At 51.7% G+C, this 16,684-nt stretch overlaps 3 non-coding genes across 3 annotated transcripts; all 3 read right to left on the minus strand.

Annotated features, from left to right (window-relative positions):
* Window positions 1-3,482: 3,482 nt before the first annotated feature.
* On the minus strand, window positions 3,483-3,555 carry TRNAN-GUU (transfer RNA asparagine (anticodon GUU)). The gene has a single exon. It is a non-coding gene; the product is annotated as a tRNA-Asn (tRNA).
* A 659-nt stretch (window positions 3,556-4,214) lies between these two features.
* Window positions 4,215-4,288, minus strand: TRNAN-GUU (transfer RNA asparagine (anticodon GUU)). The gene has a single exon. It is a non-coding gene; the product is annotated as a tRNA-Asn (tRNA).
* Window positions 4,289-15,634: 11,346 nt separating this feature from the next.
* On the minus strand, window positions 15,635-15,708 carry TRNAN-GUU (transfer RNA asparagine (anticodon GUU)). Its single transcript has one exon. It is a non-coding gene; the product is annotated as a tRNA-Asn (tRNA).
* Between the last annotated feature and the right edge of the window lie 976 nt (window positions 15,709-16,684).

Consider the following 16,684-nt stretch of genomic DNA (forward strand, 5'->3'; position numbering starts at 1 on the left):
AACAGCCGAACTCGCTAGCCAATTTCGCACAGAGACGGTCTTACTCCACTTTCACCACTGTCGAAACATTTCTCCATAACTGTCAGCGCAAAGAAAAAAGCGACACACCTCTCCCGGGAGGGCTCGAACATCCAACCTTTCTGTTAACAGCCGATTGCGCTAGCCAATAGTGCCACGGAGACAGTCGTGCCCCACTCTCACCACGGTCAGAACATTTCTCCAAAGCTATCAGCGCGTAGAAAAAAAAGCGACACACCGCCCCCGGGAGGGCTCGAACATCCAACCTTTCGGTTAACAGCTAATTGCGCTAGCCAAATTTGCCACGGAGACAGTCGTGCTCCACTCTCACTACCGTGAGAACATTTCTCCAAAGCTATCGAACCTCCAACCTCCTGGTTAACAGCCGATCGCGCTAGCCAATAGCACCACGGAGACAGCCGTGCTCCACTGTCACCACGGTCAGACCATTTCTCCAAAGCTATCAGCATGAAGAAAAGAAAAGAGACACACCGCTCTCGAAAGGGCTCGAACCTCCAACCTTTTGGTTAACAGCCAAATGTGCTAACCAATTGCGCCACGGAGATAGTCGTGCTCCACTCTCACCACCGTCAGAACATTTCTCCAAAGCTATCAGAGCAAAGAAAAAAAAGCGACACACCGCTCATGGGAGGACTCGAACCTCCAAACTTTTGGTTAACAGCCAATCGCGCTAGTCAATTGCGCAGAGAGACAGTCTTGCTCCACTCTCACCACTGTCGAAACATTTCTTCATAGCTGTCAGCGCAAAGAAAAAAGCAACACACCTCTCCCGGGAGGGCTCGAACATCCAAGCTTTCAGCTAACAGCCGAGTGCGCTAGCCAATAGCGCCACGGAGACAGTCGTGCCCCACTCTCACCACGGTCAGAACATTTCTTCAAAGCTATCTGCGTGTAGAAAAAAAAGCGACACACTCCTCCCGGCAGGGCTGGAACCTCCAACCTTTTGGTTAACAGCTTAACGCGCTGGCCAATTGCGTCACGCAGGTAGTCATGCTCCACTCTCACAACCATCAGAACATTTTTTCAAAGGTATCAGCGCAAAGAAAATAAGAGACACACAGCTCATGGGAGGGTTCGAACCTTCAACCTTTTGGTTAACAGCCCAACGCGCTAGCCAATTGCGCCACGGAGACAGTCGCGCTCCACTCTCTCCACCATCAGAACGTTTTTCCAAAGCTATCAGCGCAAAGAAAAAAAGCGACACAATGCTCCCGGGAGGGCTCGAACCTCCAACCTTTCGGTTAACCGCCAATTGCGCTAGCCAAATGCGCCACGGAGACAGTCGTGCTCCACTCTCACCACCATCGGAACATTTCTCCATAGCTGTCACCGCAAAAAAAGCGACACAGCTCTCCCGGGAGTGCTCGAACCTGAAAACTTTCGACAAGAGTGGCGATGTGGGCTTGTTGGTGAAACCTTTCAAACCTTTCGGTTAACAGCCGAACGCACTAGCCAATTGCGCCATGGAGACAGTCGTGCTCCACTCTCACCACCGTCAGAACGTTTCTCCAAAGCTATCACCGCAAAGAAAAAAAACGACACACTCCTCCCGGGAGGGCTGGAACCTCCAACCTTTTGGTTAACAGCCTAACGCGCTGGCCAATTGCGTCACGCAGGTAGTCGTGCTCCACTCTCACCACGGTCAGAACATTTCTCCGAAGATATCAGCGCGAAGAAAAAAAGCGACACACCGCCGCCGGGAGGGCTCGAACCTCCAAATTTTCGGTTAACCGCCAATTGCGCTAGCCAATAGCGCCACAGAGACAGTCGTGCCCCACTCTCACCACGGTCAGAACATTTCTTCGAAGATATCAGCGCGAAGAAAAAAAGCGACACACCGCCGCCGGGAGGGCTGGAACCTCCAAATTTTTGTTTAACAGCCAAACGCGCTAGCCAACTGTGCCACGGAGAAACTCGTGCTCCACTCTCACCACCGTTAGAACTTTCTCCAAAGCTATCAGCGCAAAGAAAAAAAAGCGACACACCGCTCATGGGAGGGCTCGAACCTCCAAACTTTTGGTTAACAGCCAATCGCGCTAGTCAATTGCGCACAGAGACGGTCTTGCTCCACTTTCACCACTGTCGAAACATTTCTCCATAGCGGTCAGCGCAAAGAAAAAAGCGACACACCTCTCCCGGGGGGGCTCGAACATCCAAGCTTTCGGTTAACAGCCGAGTGCGCTAGCCAATAGCGCCACGGAGACAGTCGTGCCCCACTCTCACCACGGTCAGAACATTTCTCCAAAGCTATCTGCGTGTAGAAAAAAAAGCGACACACCACCCCGGGAGGGCTCGAACATCCAAACTTTCGGTTAACAGCTAATTGCGCTAGCCAATTTTGCCACGGAGACAGTCGTGCTCCACTCTCACCACCGTCAGAACATTTCCCCAAAGCTATCAGCACAAATAAAAAAACGACACACCACTCCCAGGAGGGCTCGAACCTCCAACCTTCTGGATAACAGCCGAAAACACTAGCCGATTGCGCCACGTAGATAGTCGTGCTCCACTCTCAGCACGGTCAGAGCATTTCTGCAAATGTATCAGCGCAAAGAAAAAAAGTGACACACCGCTCCCTGGAGGGCTCGAGCCTCCAACCTTTCAGTAATGAGCCGAGCGCGCTAGCCAAATGCACCACAGAGACAGTCGTGCTCCACTCTCACCACCGTCGAAACATTTCTTCATAGCTGTCAGCGCAAAGAAAAAAGTGACACACCTCTACCGGGAGGGCTCGAACATCCAACCTTTAGGTTAACAGCTAATTGCGCTAGGCAATTTTGCCACGGAGAAAGTCGTGCTCCACTCTCACCACCGTCAGAACATTTCCCCAAAGCTATCAGCACAAATAAAAAAAACGACACACCGCTCCCAGGAGGGCTCGAACCTCCAACCTTTCGGTTAACAGCCGATCGCACTAGCCTATTGCGCATGGAGACAGTCTTGCTCAACTCTCACCATGGTCAGAACAATTCTCCAAAGCTATCAGCACAAAGAAAAAAAGCGACACACCGCTCCCAGGAGGGCTCGAACCTCGAACCTTTCGGTTACAGCCGAACGCGCTAGCCAATTGCGCTACGGAGACATTCTCACTCTCACCACGGTCACAACATTTCTCCAAAGCTATCAGGGCGAAGAAGAAAAGAGACACACCGCTCTCGGTAGGGCTCGAACCTCGAACCTTCTGGTTAACAGCCAAAAACGCTAGCCGATTGCGCCACGTAGATAGTCGTGCTTCACTCTCAGCACGGTTAGAGCATTTCTGCAAATGTATCAGCGCAAAGAAAAAAAGTGACGCACCGCTTCAGGGAGGGCTCGAACCTCCAACCTTTCGGTGAACAGCCGATCACGCCAGCCAAATGCGCCACGGAGACAGTCTTGCTCAACTCTCACCACCGTTGGAACATTTCTCCATAGCTGTCAGCGCAAAGAAAAAAGCGACACACCTCTCCCGGGAGGGCTCGAACCTCCAACCTTTCGGTTAACAGCCGAACGCGCTAGCCGATTGCGCTACGGAGACAGTCATTTTCACTCTTACCACGGTCAGAACATTTCTCCAAAGCTATCAGGGCGAAGAAAAAAAGATACACACTGCTCTCGGGAGGGCTCGAACCTTCAACCTTTTGGTTAACAGCCGAATGTGCTAGCCAATTGCGCTACGGAGATAGTTGTGCTTCACTCTCACCACTGTCAGAACATTTCTCCAAAGCTATCAGTACAAACAGAAAAAATGACACACCATTCCCAGGAGGGCTCAAACCTTAAACCTTTAGGTTAACAGCCGATCACGCTAGCCAAATGCGCCACGGAGACAGTCGTGCTCCACTCTCACCACCATCGCAACATTTCTCCATAGCTGTCAGCGCAAAGAGAAAAGCGACACACCTCTCCCGGGAGGGCTCGAACATCCAACCTTTCGGTTAAAAGCCGATTGCGCTAGCCAGTAGCGCCACGGAGACAGTCGTGCCCCACTCTCACCACGGTCAGAACATTCCTCCAAAGCTATCAGCACAAATAAAAAAAACGACACACCGCTCTCGGGAGGGCTGGAACCTCCAACCTTTTGGTTAACAGCCGAACGCGCTGCCAATTGCACCACGTAGATAGTCATGCTCTACTCTTACCATGGTCAGATCATTTCTCCAAAGGTATCAGCGCAAAGAAAAAAACTGACACACCGCTCCCGGGAGGGCTCGAACCTCCAACCTTTCGGTTAACAGCCGAACGCGCTAGCCAATCGCGCTACGGAGACAGTCGTTCTCACTCTCACCACGGTCAGAACATTTCTCCAAAGCTATCAGGGTGAAGAAAAAAAGAGACACACCGCTCTCGGGAGGGCTCGAACCTCCAAATTTTTGCTTAACAGCCGACGCGTTAGCAGATTGCGCCACGGAGACAGTCGTGCTCCACTCTCACAACTGTCGGAACATTTCTCCATTACTGTCACCGCAAAGAAAAAAGCGAAACGCCGCTCCCGGGAGGGCTCCAACCTCCAACCTTTCGGTAAACAGCCGATCGCGCTAGCCAAATGCACCACTGAAACAGTCGTGCTCCACTCTCACCACCGTCGAAACATTTCTCCATAGCTATAAGCGCAAAGAAAAAAAGCGACACACCGCTCCTGGGAGGGCTCGAACTTCCAAACCTTGGGTTAACAGCCGAACGCGCTATCCAATTGCGCCATGGAGACAGTCGTGTTCCACTTTCACCACCATCAGAACATTTTTACAAAGCTATCAGCGCAAAGAATAAAAGCGACACACCGCTCCCGGGAGGGCTCAAACCTCCAACCTTTCGGTTAACAGCTCATCGCGCTAGTCTATTGCGCACGGAGACAGTCTTGCTCCACTCTCACCACTGTTGGAACATTTCTCCATAGCTGTCAGCACAAAGAAAAAAGCGACACACCTCTCCCGAGAGGGCTCGAACATCCCACTTTTCGGTTAACAGCCGATTGCGCTAGCCAATAGCGCCACGGAGACAGTCGTGCCCTACTCTCACCACGGTCAGAACATTTCTCCAAAGCTATCAGGGCGAAGAAGAAAAGAGACACACCGCTCTCGGTAGGGCTCGAACCTCCAACCTTCTGGTTAACAGCCGAAAATGCTAGCCGATTGCGCCACGTAGATAGTCATGCACGGTCAGAGCATTTCCGCAAATGTATCAGCGCAAAGAAAAAAAGTGACACACCGCTCCCGGGAGGGCTCGAACCTCCAACATTTCGGTAAACAGCCGATCGCGCTAGCCAAATGCGCCACGGAGACAGTCGTGCTCCACTCTCACCACCGTCGGAACATTTCTCCATAGCTGTCAGCGCAAGAAAAAAAAGCAATACCCCGCTCACGGGAGGGCTCGAACCTCCAACCTTTCGGTTCACAGCCGATCGCGCTGGCCAATTGCGCACGTAAACAGTCTTGCTCAACTCTCACCACCGTCGGAACATTTCTCCATAGCTGTCACCGCAAAAAAAAAGCGACACAGCTCTTCCGGGAGTGCTCGAACCTCCAACATTTCAGTTAACAGCCGATCGCGCTAGCCAATTCTGCCACGGAGACAGTCGTGCTCTACTCTCACCACCGTCATAACATTCCTCCAAAGCTATCAGCGCAGAAAAAAGAGACACACCGCTCTCGGGAGGGCTCGAACCTCCAACCATTTGGTTAACAGCCCAACGCGCTAGCCAAATGCGTCACGGAAATAGTCGTGCTCTACTCTCACCACCCTCAGAACATTTCTTTAGAGCTATCAGTGCAAAGAAAAAAAGAGACACACCGCTCTCGGGAGGGCTCAAACCTCCAACCTTTTGGTTAACAGCTGAACGCGCTAGCCAATTGCGCCAAAGAGATAGCCGTGCTCTACTCTCATTACCGTCAGAACATTTGTCCAAAGCTATCAGCTTGAAAAAAAAAGTGACACGCCGCTCCCGGGAGGGCTCGAACCTCCAACCTTTCCGTTAACGGACGAATGCACTAGCCAGTTGCGCCACGAAGACAGTCATACTGCACTCTCACGACCATCAGAAGATTTCTCAACAGCTATCAGTGCAAAGAAAAAAAAGCGACACACCACCCCCGCGAGGTCTCGAACCTCCAACCCTTCGGTTAACAGCCTAACGCACTAGGCAATTGTGCCACGGAGAAACTCGCGCTCCACTCTCACCACCATCGGAACATTTCTCCAAAGTTATCAGATCGAAAAAAAAAAGAGACACACCGCTTTCCGGAGGGCTCGAACCTCCAAACGTTTGGTTAACAGCCGAACGCGCTAGCCAATTGCGTCACGGAGATAGTCGTGCTCCACTCTCACCACTCTCAGAACATTTCTCCAAAGCTATCAGCGCAAAGAAAAAAAGAGACACACCGCTCTCGGGAGGGCTCGAACGTCCAAACCTTGGGTTAACAGCCGAACGCGCTAGCCAATTGCGCCATTGAGACAGTCGTGTTCCACTCTCACCACCGTCAGAACATTTCTCCAAAGCTATCAGCGCGAAAAAAAGCGACACACTACTCCCGGGAGGGATCAAACCTCCAACCTTTCGGTTAAGAGCCGATCGCGCTAGTCAATTGCGAACGGAGACAGTCTTGCTCCACTCACACCACTGTCGGAACATTTCTCCATAGCTGTCAGCGCAAAGAAAAAAGCGACACACCTCTCCCGGGAGGGCTCGAACATCCAACCTTCCGGTTAACAGCCGATTGCGCTAGCCGATAGCTCCACGGAGACGGTCGTGCTCCACTCTCGCCACCGTCAGAACGTTTCTCCAAAGCTATCAGCGCAAAGAAAAAAGCGACACACTGCTCCCGGGAGGGCTCGAACCTCCAGCATTTCAGTTAAGAGCCGATCGCGCTAGCCAATTGCACCAAGGAGACAGTCGTGCTCTACTCTCACGACGGTCTCAACATTCCTCAAAGGTATCAGCGCAAAGAAAAAAAGCGACGCACCGCTCCCGGGAGAGCTCGAACCTCCAACCTTTCGGTTAACAGCCGATCGCGCTAGCTAATAGCGTCACGGAGATAGTCGTGCTCCACTCTCACCACCGTCAGAACATTTCTTCAAAGCTATCAGCGCGAAGAAAAAAAGCGACACACCACTCATGGGAGGGCTCGAACCTCCAACCTTTTGGTTAACAGCCGATCGCGCTACCCAATTGCGCCACGGAGACAGTCGTGCTCTACACTCACCACGCTCATAACATTCCTCAATGGTATCAGCGCAAAGAAAAAAAGCGACACACCGCTCATGGGAGGGCTCGAACCTCCAACCTGTTGGTTAACAGCCGATCGCGCTAGCCAATTGCGGCACGGAGACAGTCGTGCTCTACTCTCACCACCGTCAGAACATTTCTCCATAGCTATCAGCGCGAAGAAAAAAAGCGACACACCACTCATGGGAGGGCTCGAGCGTCCAACATTTCGGTTTACTGCCGATCGCGCTAGCCAATTGCTCCACGGAGATAGTCGTGCTCCACTCTCATCTTCGTCAGAACATTTCTTCAAAGCTATTAGCGCGAAGAAAAAAAAGCGACACACAGCTCATGGGAGGGCTCGAACCTCCAACCTTTTGGTTAACAGCTGATCGCGCTAGCCAATTGCACCAAGGAGACAGTCGTGCTCTACTCTCACCACAGTCTTAACATTGCTCAAAGGTATCAGCGCAAAGAAAAAAAGCGACACACCGCTCCCAGGAGAGCTCGAACCTTCAACTTTTCGGTTAACAGCCGATCGCGCTAGCTAATAGCGCCACGGAGACAGTCGTGCTCCACTCTCACCACCATCAGAACATTTCTCCAAAGCTATCAGCGCGAAGAAAAAAAGCGACACACCACTCATGGGAGGGCTCGAACCTCAAATCTTTTGGTTAACAGACGATCACGCTAGCCAATTCCACCACGGAGACAATCGTGCTCTACACTCACCACGGTCATAACATTCCTCAAAGTATCAGCGCAAAGAAAAAAAGCGACACACCGCTCCCGGGACAGATCGAACATCCAACCTTACGGTTAACAGCTAATTGCGCTACGGAGACAGTCGTTCTCACTCTCACCATGGTCAGAACTTTTCTCCAAAGCTATCAGGGCGAAGAAAAAAAGAGACACACCGCTCTCGGGAGGGCTCGATCCTCCAACCTTCTGGTTAACAGCCGAACACGCTATCCAATTGCGCCACGGAGATAGTCGTGCTCCACTCTCACCACCGTCAAAACATTTCTCCAGAGCTATCAGCGTGAAGAAAAAAAAGCGACACACCGCTCCCAGCAGGGCTCGAACCTCCAAACTTTCGGTTAACTGCCGAACGCGCTAGCCAATTGCGCCATGGAGACAGTAGTACTCCACTCTCACCACGGTCAGAACATTTATTCAAAGGTATCAGCGCAAAGAAAAAAAAAGTGACACACCGCTCATGGGAGGGCTCGAACCTCCATAATTTTTGTTAACAGCCGATCGCGCTAGCCAATTGCGGCACGGAGACAGTCGTGCTCTACTCTCACCACCGTCAGAAGATTTCTCCATAGCTATCAGTGCGAAGAAAAAAAGCGACACACAACTCATGGGAGGGCTCGAGCCTCCAACCTTTTGGTTAACAGCCGATCGCGCTACCAATTGCGCCACGGAGACAGTTGTGCTCTACACTCACCACGTTCATAACATTCCTCAAAGGTATCAGCGCAAAGAAAAGAAGCGACACACCGCCCCCGGGAGAGCTCCAACCTCCAACCTTTCGTTAACTGCCGATCGCGCTAGCTATTAGCGCCACGGAGATGGTCGTGCTTCACTCTCACCACCGTCAAAACATTTCTTCAAAGCTATCAGCGCGAAGAAAAAAAAGCGGCACATCGCTCATGGGAGGGCTCGAACCTCCAACCTTTTGGTTAACAGCCGATCGCGCTAGCCAATTGCACCAAGGAGACAGTCGTGCTCTACTCTCACCATGGTCTTAACATTCCTCATAGGTATCAGCGCAAAGAAAAAAAGCGACACACCGCTCCCGGGAGAGCTCGAACCTCCAACCTTTCGGTTAACAGCCGATCACGCTAGGCATTAGCGCCACGGAGATGGTCGTGCTCCACTCTCACCACCGTCAGAACATTTTTTCAAAGCTATCAACGCGAAGAAACAAAAGAGAACACCGTTCTCGGGAGGGCTCGAACCTCCAACATTTCGGTTAACAGCCGATCGGGCTAGCCAATTGCGCCACGGTGATAGTCGTGCTCCACTCTCACCACCGTCAGGACATTTCTCCAAAGCTATCAGCGCGAAGAAAAAAAGCGACACACCACTCATGGGAGGGCTCGAACCTCCAACATTTTGGTTAACATCCGATCGCGCTAGCTGATTGCACCAGGGAGACTGTCGTGCTCTACTCTCACCACAATCTTAGCATTCCTCAAAGGTATCAGCGCAAAGAAAAAAAGCGACACACCACTCCCGGGAGAGCTCGAACCTTCAATTTTTTGGTTAACAGCCGATCCCGCTAGCTGATAGCGCCACGGAGACAGTCGTGTTCCACTCTCACCACGGTCAGAACATTTCTCCAAAGCTATCAGCGCGAAGAAACAAAAGAGAACACCGCTCTCGGGAGGGCTCGAACCTCCAACATTTCGGTTAACAGCCGATCGGGCTAGCCAATTGCGCCACGGTGATAGTCGTGCTCCACTCTCACCACCGTCAGAACATTTCTCCAAAGCTATCAGCGCGAAGAAAAAAAGCGACACACCACTCATGGGAGGGCTCGAACCTCCAACCTTTTGGTTAACATCCGATCGCGCTAGCTGATTGCACCACGGAGACTGTCGTGCTCTACACTCACCACGTTCATAACATTCCTCAAAGGTATCAGCGCAAAGAAAAAAGCGACACACCGCCCCCGGGAGGGCTCGAACCTCCAACCTTTCGTTTAACAGTTAAACGCGCTGGCCAACTGCGCCATGGAGATATTCGTGCTCGACTCTCACCACGGTCATAACATTCCTCAAAATATCAGCGCAAAGAAAAAAAGCGACACACCGCTCCCGGGACAGCTCGAACCTCCAACCTTACGGTTAACAGCTAATTGCGCTACGGAGACAGTCGTTCTCACTCTCACCACGGTCAGAACTTTTCACCAAAGCTATCAGGGCGAAGAAAAAAAGAGACACACCGCTCTCGGGAGGACTCGATCCTCCAACCTTCTGGTTAACAGCCGAACACGCTAACCAATGCGCCACGGAGATAGTCGTGCTTCACTCTCACCACCGTGAAAACATTTCTCCAGAGCTATCAGCGTGAAGAAAAAAAAGCGACACACCGCTCCCAGGAGGGCTCGAACCTCCAAACTTTCGGTTAACTGCCGAATGCGCTAGCCAGTTGCGCCATGGAGACAGTCGTGCTCCACTCTCACCGTGGTTAGAGCATTTATCCAAAGCTATCAGCGCAAATAAAAAAGTGACACACCGTTTCCGGGAGGGCTCGAACCTCCAACCTTTCGGTTAACAGCCAATTGCACTAGCCAAATGCGCCACGGAGACAGTTGTGCTTCACACTCACCACCGTCGGAACATTTCTCCATAGCTGTCACCGCAAAAAAGCCACACAGCTCTCCCGGGAGGGCTCGAGCCACCAACCTTTTGGTTAACAGCCGATCGCGATACCCAATTGCGCCACGGACACAGTCGTGCTCTACACTCACCACGTTCATAACATTCCTCAAAGGTATCAGCGCAAAGAAAAGAAGCGACACACCGCCCCCGGGAGAGCTCGAACCTCCAACCTTTCGGTTAACAGCCGATCGCGCTAGCTATTAGCGCCACGGAAATGGTCGTGCTCCACTCTCACCACCGTCAAAACATTTCTTCAATGCTATCAGCGCGAAGAAAAAAAGCGACACATCGCTCATGGGAGGGCTCGAACCTCCAACCTTTTGGTTAACAGCCGATCGCGCTAGCCAATTGCACCAAGGAGACAGTCGTGCTCCGCTCTCACCACCGTCGTAACATTCCTCAAAGGTATTAGCGCAAAGAGAAAAGGCAACACACCGCTCCCGGGAGAGCTCAAACCTTCCACTTTTCGGTTAACAGCCGATCGCGCTAGCTAATAGCGCCACCGAGACAGTCGTGTTTCACTCTCACCACGGTCAGAACATTTCTCCAAAGCAATCAGCGCGAAGAAAGAAAAGAGACACCGCCCTCGGCAGGGCTCGATCCTCCAACCTTCTGGTTAACAGCCGAACACGCTAGCCAATTGCGCCACGGAGATAGTCGTGCTTCACTCTCACAACCGTGAAAACATTTCTCCATAGCTATCAGCGTGAAGAAAAAAGAGCGACACACCGCTCCCAGGAGGGCTCGAACCTCCAAACTTTCGGTTAACTGCCGAACGCGCTAGCCAATTGCGCCATGGAGACAGTCGTGCTCCACTCTCACCGCGGTTAGAGCATTTATCCAAAGCTATCAGCGCAAAGAAAAAAGTGACACACCGTTTCCGGGAGGGCTCGAACCTCCAATCTTTCGGTTAACAGCCAATTGCACTAGCCAAATGCGCCACGGAGACAGTTGTGCTTCACACTCACCACCGTCGGAACATTTCTCCATAGCTGTCACCGCAAAAACGCCACACAGCTCTCCCGGGAGGGCTCGAACCTCCAACCTTTCGACAAGAGGGGCTATGTGGGCATGTTGGTAAAACGTCTCCAACCTTTCGGTTAACAGCCAAACGCACTATCCAATTGCGCCACGGAGACAGTCGTACTCCACTCTCACCACGGTCAGAACATTTATCCAAAGGTATCAGCGCAAATAAAAAAAATTACGGCATATTCACGGGGTGAATGATGATGAATGGGCGAAGCTCCGGAGGGATTCATCGGTAAACTGTGAATCTTCCGTGTAATTCGCCCAGTCGATCATCATATAAAGACGTGAGAAACGCTGTGTGTGTATATACACAAATCAACTTTTATTTGTTCTTAGACGATGGATGGCTTGCGATGTCCCTTGCCTCGCGCGCTCGCACATCGGGATTCTGTCTGCGAGCGCGCGCTGCTGCCGCCTTGCGCTCTCTCCGCTGTGCAGCCTTATCCATCCGGCGACTCCGAGCGCGCGCCAACAGCGAACGGATTTTATTACCATGCTCCCCCTAGCGTACGTTGCCACACTAATTCGAACGATTGCCTTCAACCAATGACACGCGCCATATGTGACATCATTCCTATTTTATAAGATCTCGCGTCTTTCATCAACTACAAGTATCGCTTTCTAGTTTATAACATCTTGCATCTTTTCATCATCAGCTACAAGTACCACCATCTAGTAAACACTACAAGAACTAAACGAGAGGTGGCTACATACAGGAGACGGTACCGCCATCTAGTGAACACTGCAAGAACTAAACTAGACGTGGCTACATACAGGGGACGGTACCGCCATCTAGTGAACACTGCAAGAACTAAAATAGAGGTGGCTACATACAGGCTACAGGGGACGCACAGCCCACGCCCTAAGGAGCTTCGCCCCTAAAAAGTGACACACCGCTCATGGGAGGGCTCGAACTTCCAACCTTTTGGTTAACAGCCGATCGCGCTAGCCAATTGCGGCACGGAGACAGTCGTGCTCTACTCTCACCACCGTCAGAACATTTCTCCATAGCTATCAGCGCGAAGAAAAAAAGCGACACATCGCTCATGGGAGGGCTCGAACCTCCAACCTTTTGGTTAAGAGCCGATCGCGCTAGCCAATTGCACCAAGGAGACAGTCGTGCTCTACTCTCACCACGGTCTTAACATTCCTCAAAGGTGTCAGCGCAAAGAAAAAAAGCGACACACCGCTCCCGGGAAAGCTCGAACCTCCAACCTTTCGATTAACAGCCGAGCGGGCTAGTTAATAGCGCTATGAAGATAGTCGTGCTCCACTCTCACCACCATCAGAACATTTCTTCAAAGCTATCAGCGCGAAAAAAAGCGACACACCGCTCATGGGAGGGCTCGAACTTCCAACCTTTTGGTTAACAGCCGATCGCGCTAGCCAATTGCACCAAGGAGACAGTCGTGCTCCGCTCTCACCACCGTCATAACATTCCTCAAAGGTATCAGCGCAAAGAGAAAAAGCGACACACCGCTCCCGGGAAAGCTCGAACCTCCAATTTTTCGGTTAACAGCCGATCGCGCTAGCCAATTGCGCCACGGAGATAGTCGTGCTCCACTCTCAACACCGTCACAACATTTGTTCAAAGCTATCAGCGCGAAGAAAAAAAAGCAACACACCGCTCATGGAAGGGCTTGAACCTCCAACATTTTGGTTAACAGCCGATCGCGCTAGCCAAATGCACCAAGGAGACAGTCGTGCTCTACTCTCACCACAATCTTAGCATTCCTCAAAGGTATCAGCGCAAAGAAAAAAAGCGACACACCGCTCCCAGGAGAGCTCGAACCTTCAACTTTTCGGTTAACAGCCGATCGCGCTAGCTAATAGCGCCACGGAGACAGTCGTTCTCCACTCTCACCACCATCAGAACATTTCTCCAAAGCTATCAGCGCGAAGAAAAAAAGCGACACACCACTCATGGGAGGGCTCGAACCTCAAATCTTTTGGTTAACAGCCGATCACGCTAGCCAATTCCACCACGGAGACAATCGTGCTCTACACTCACCACGGTCATAACATTCCTCAAAGTATCAGCGCAAAGAAAAAAAGCGACACACCGCTCCCGGGACAGATCGAACATCCAACCTTACGGTTAACAGCTAATTGCGCTACGGAGACAGTCGTTCTCACTCTCACCACGGTCAGAACTTTTCTCCAAAGCTATCAGGGCGAAGAAAAAAAGAGACACACCGCTCTCGGGAGGGCTCGATCCTCCAACCTTCTGGTTAACAGCCGAACACGCTATCCAATTGCGCCACGGAGATAGTCGTGCTCCACTCTCACCACCGTCAAAACATTTCTCCAGAGCTATCAGCGTGAAGAAAAAAAAGCGACACACCGCTCCCAGCAGGGCTCGAACCTCCAAACTTTCGGTTAACTGCCGAACGCGCTAGCCAATTGCGCCATGGAGACAGTCGTGCTCCACTCTCACCGTGGTTAGAGCATTTATCCAAAGCTATCAGCGCAAAGAAAAAAGTGACACACCGTTTCCTGGAGGGCTCGAACCTCCAACCTTTCGGTTAACAGCCGATTGCACTAGCCAAATGCGCCACGGAGACAGTCGTGCTTCACACTCACCACCGTCGGAACATTTCTCCATAGCTGTCACCGCAAAATGCCACACAGCTCTTCCGGGGGGCTCGAACCTCCAACCTTTCGACAAGAGGGGCTACGTGGGCTTGTTGGTGAAACATCTCCAACCTTTCGGTTAACAGCCAAACGCGCTAGCCAATTGCGCCACGGAGACAGTAGTACTCCACTCTCACCACGGTCAGAACATTTATTCAAAGGTATCAGCGCAAAGAAAAAAAAGTGACACACCGCTCATGGGAGGGCTCGAACCTCCAAAATTTTTGTTAACAGCCGATCGCGCTAGCCAATTGCGGCACGGAGACAGTCGTGCTCTACTCTCACCACCGTCAGAACATTTCTCCATAGCCATCAGCGCGAAGAAAAAAAGCGACACACCAGTCATGGGAGGGCTCGAGCCTCCAACCTTTTGGTTAACAGCCGATCGCGCTACCCAATTGCGCCACGGAGACAGTCGTGCTCTACACTCAACACGTTCATAACATTCCTCAAAGGTATCAGCGCAAAGAAAAGAAGCGACACACCGCCCCCGGGAGAGCTCGAACCTCCAACCTTTCGGTGAACAGCCGATCACGCTAGCTATTAGTGCCACGGAGATGGTCGTGCTCCACTCTCACCACCGTCGAAACATTTCTTCAAAGCTATCAACGCAAAGAAAAAAAAGCGACACAGCGCTCATGGGAGGGCTCGAACCTCCAACCTTTTGGTTAACATCCGATCGCGCTAGCTAATTGCACCAAAGAGACTGTCGTGCTCCACTCTCACCACCCTCATAACATTCCTCAAACGTATCAGCGCAAAGAAAAAAAATCGACACACCGCTCCCGGGAAAGCTCGAACCTATAACCTTTCGGTTAACAGCCGATTGCGCTAGCCATTTGCGCCACGGAGATAGTCGTGCTCCATTCTCAACACCGTCAGAACATTTCTTCAAAGCTATCAGCGCGAAGAAAAAAAAGCGACCCATCGCTCATGGGAGGGCTCGAACCTCCAACCTTTTGGTTAACAGCCGATCGCGCTAGCCAATTGCACCAAGGAGACAGTCGTGCTCCGCTCTCACCACCGTCATAACATTCCTCAAAGGTATCAGCGCAAAGAAAAAAAGCGACACACCGCTTCCGGGAGAGCAGGAACCTCCACCCTTACGGTTAACAGCTAATTGCGCTACGGAGACGGTCGTTCTCACTCTCACCACGGTCAGAACATTTCTCCAAAGCTATCAGGGCGAAGAAAAAAAGAAACACACCCTCTCGGCAGGGCTCAATCCTCCAACCTTCTGGTTAACAGCCGAACACGCTAGCCAATTGCGCCATGGAGATAGTCGTGCTCCACTCTCACCACCGTGAGAACATTTCTCCAGAGCTATCAGCGTGAAGAAAAAAAAGCGACACACCGTTCCCAGGAGGGCTCGAACCTCCGACCTTTCGGTTAACTGCCGAACGCGCTAGCCAATTGCGCCATGGAGACAGTCGTGCTCCACTCTCACCACTATTAGAGCATTTCTCCAAAGGTATCACTGAAAGAAAAAAAGTGACACACCGCTTCCGGGAGGGCTCGAACCTCCAGCCTTTCGACAAGAGGGGCGATATGGGCTTGTTGGTGAAACCTCTCCAACCTTTCGGTTAAAAGCCGAACGCGCTAGCCAATTGCGCCACGGAGACAGTCGTGCTCCACTCTCACCATCGTTAGAACGTTTCTCCAAAGCAATCAGCGCAAAGAAAAAAAGCGACACACTGCTACAGGGAGTGCTCGAACCTCCAACCTTTCAGTTAACAGCGGATCGCGCTAGCCAATTCTGCCACGGAAACAGTCGTGCTCCACTCTCACCACCATCAGAACATTCCTCCAACGCTATCAGCGCAAAGAAAAAAAAGAGACACACCGCTCTCCGGAGGGCTCGAACCTCCAACCTTTTGGTCAACAGCCGAACGCGCTAGCTAATTGCGTCACGGAGATAGTCGTGCTCCACTCTCACCACCCTCAGAACATTTCTCCAAAGCTATCAGCGCAAAGAAAAAAGAGACACACCATTCTCGGGAGGGCTCAAACCTCTAACCTTTTCGTTAACACCTGAACGCGCTAGCCAATTGCGCCACAGAGATAGTAGTGCTCTACTCTCACCACCGTCAGAACATTTTTCCAAAGCTATCAGCGCAAAGAAAAAAAGCGACACACCGCTCATGGGAGGGCTGGAATTTCCTACCTTTTCGTTAACGGTCGAACGCGCTAGCCAGATGCGCCACGGAGAAACTCGTGCTCCACTCTAACCAACCTCAGAACATTTCTCCAAAGCTATCAGCGCAAAGACAAAAAGCTACACATCGCTCCCGGGAGAGCTCAAACCTCCAACGTTTCAGTTAACAGCCGAACGCGGTAGCCGCTTGCGCCGCGGAGACAGTCGTGCTCCACTCTCACCACCGTTAGAACGTTTCTCCAAAGCAAT

The sequence above is a fragment of the Rhipicephalus microplus genome, chromosome 4 (assembly GCF_043290135.1).
Source record: "Rhipicephalus microplus isolate Deutch F79 chromosome 4, USDA_Rmic, whole genome shotgun sequence".
Lineage (NCBI taxonomy): Eukaryota > Metazoa > Arthropoda > Arachnida > Ixodida > Ixodidae > Rhipicephalus > Rhipicephalus microplus.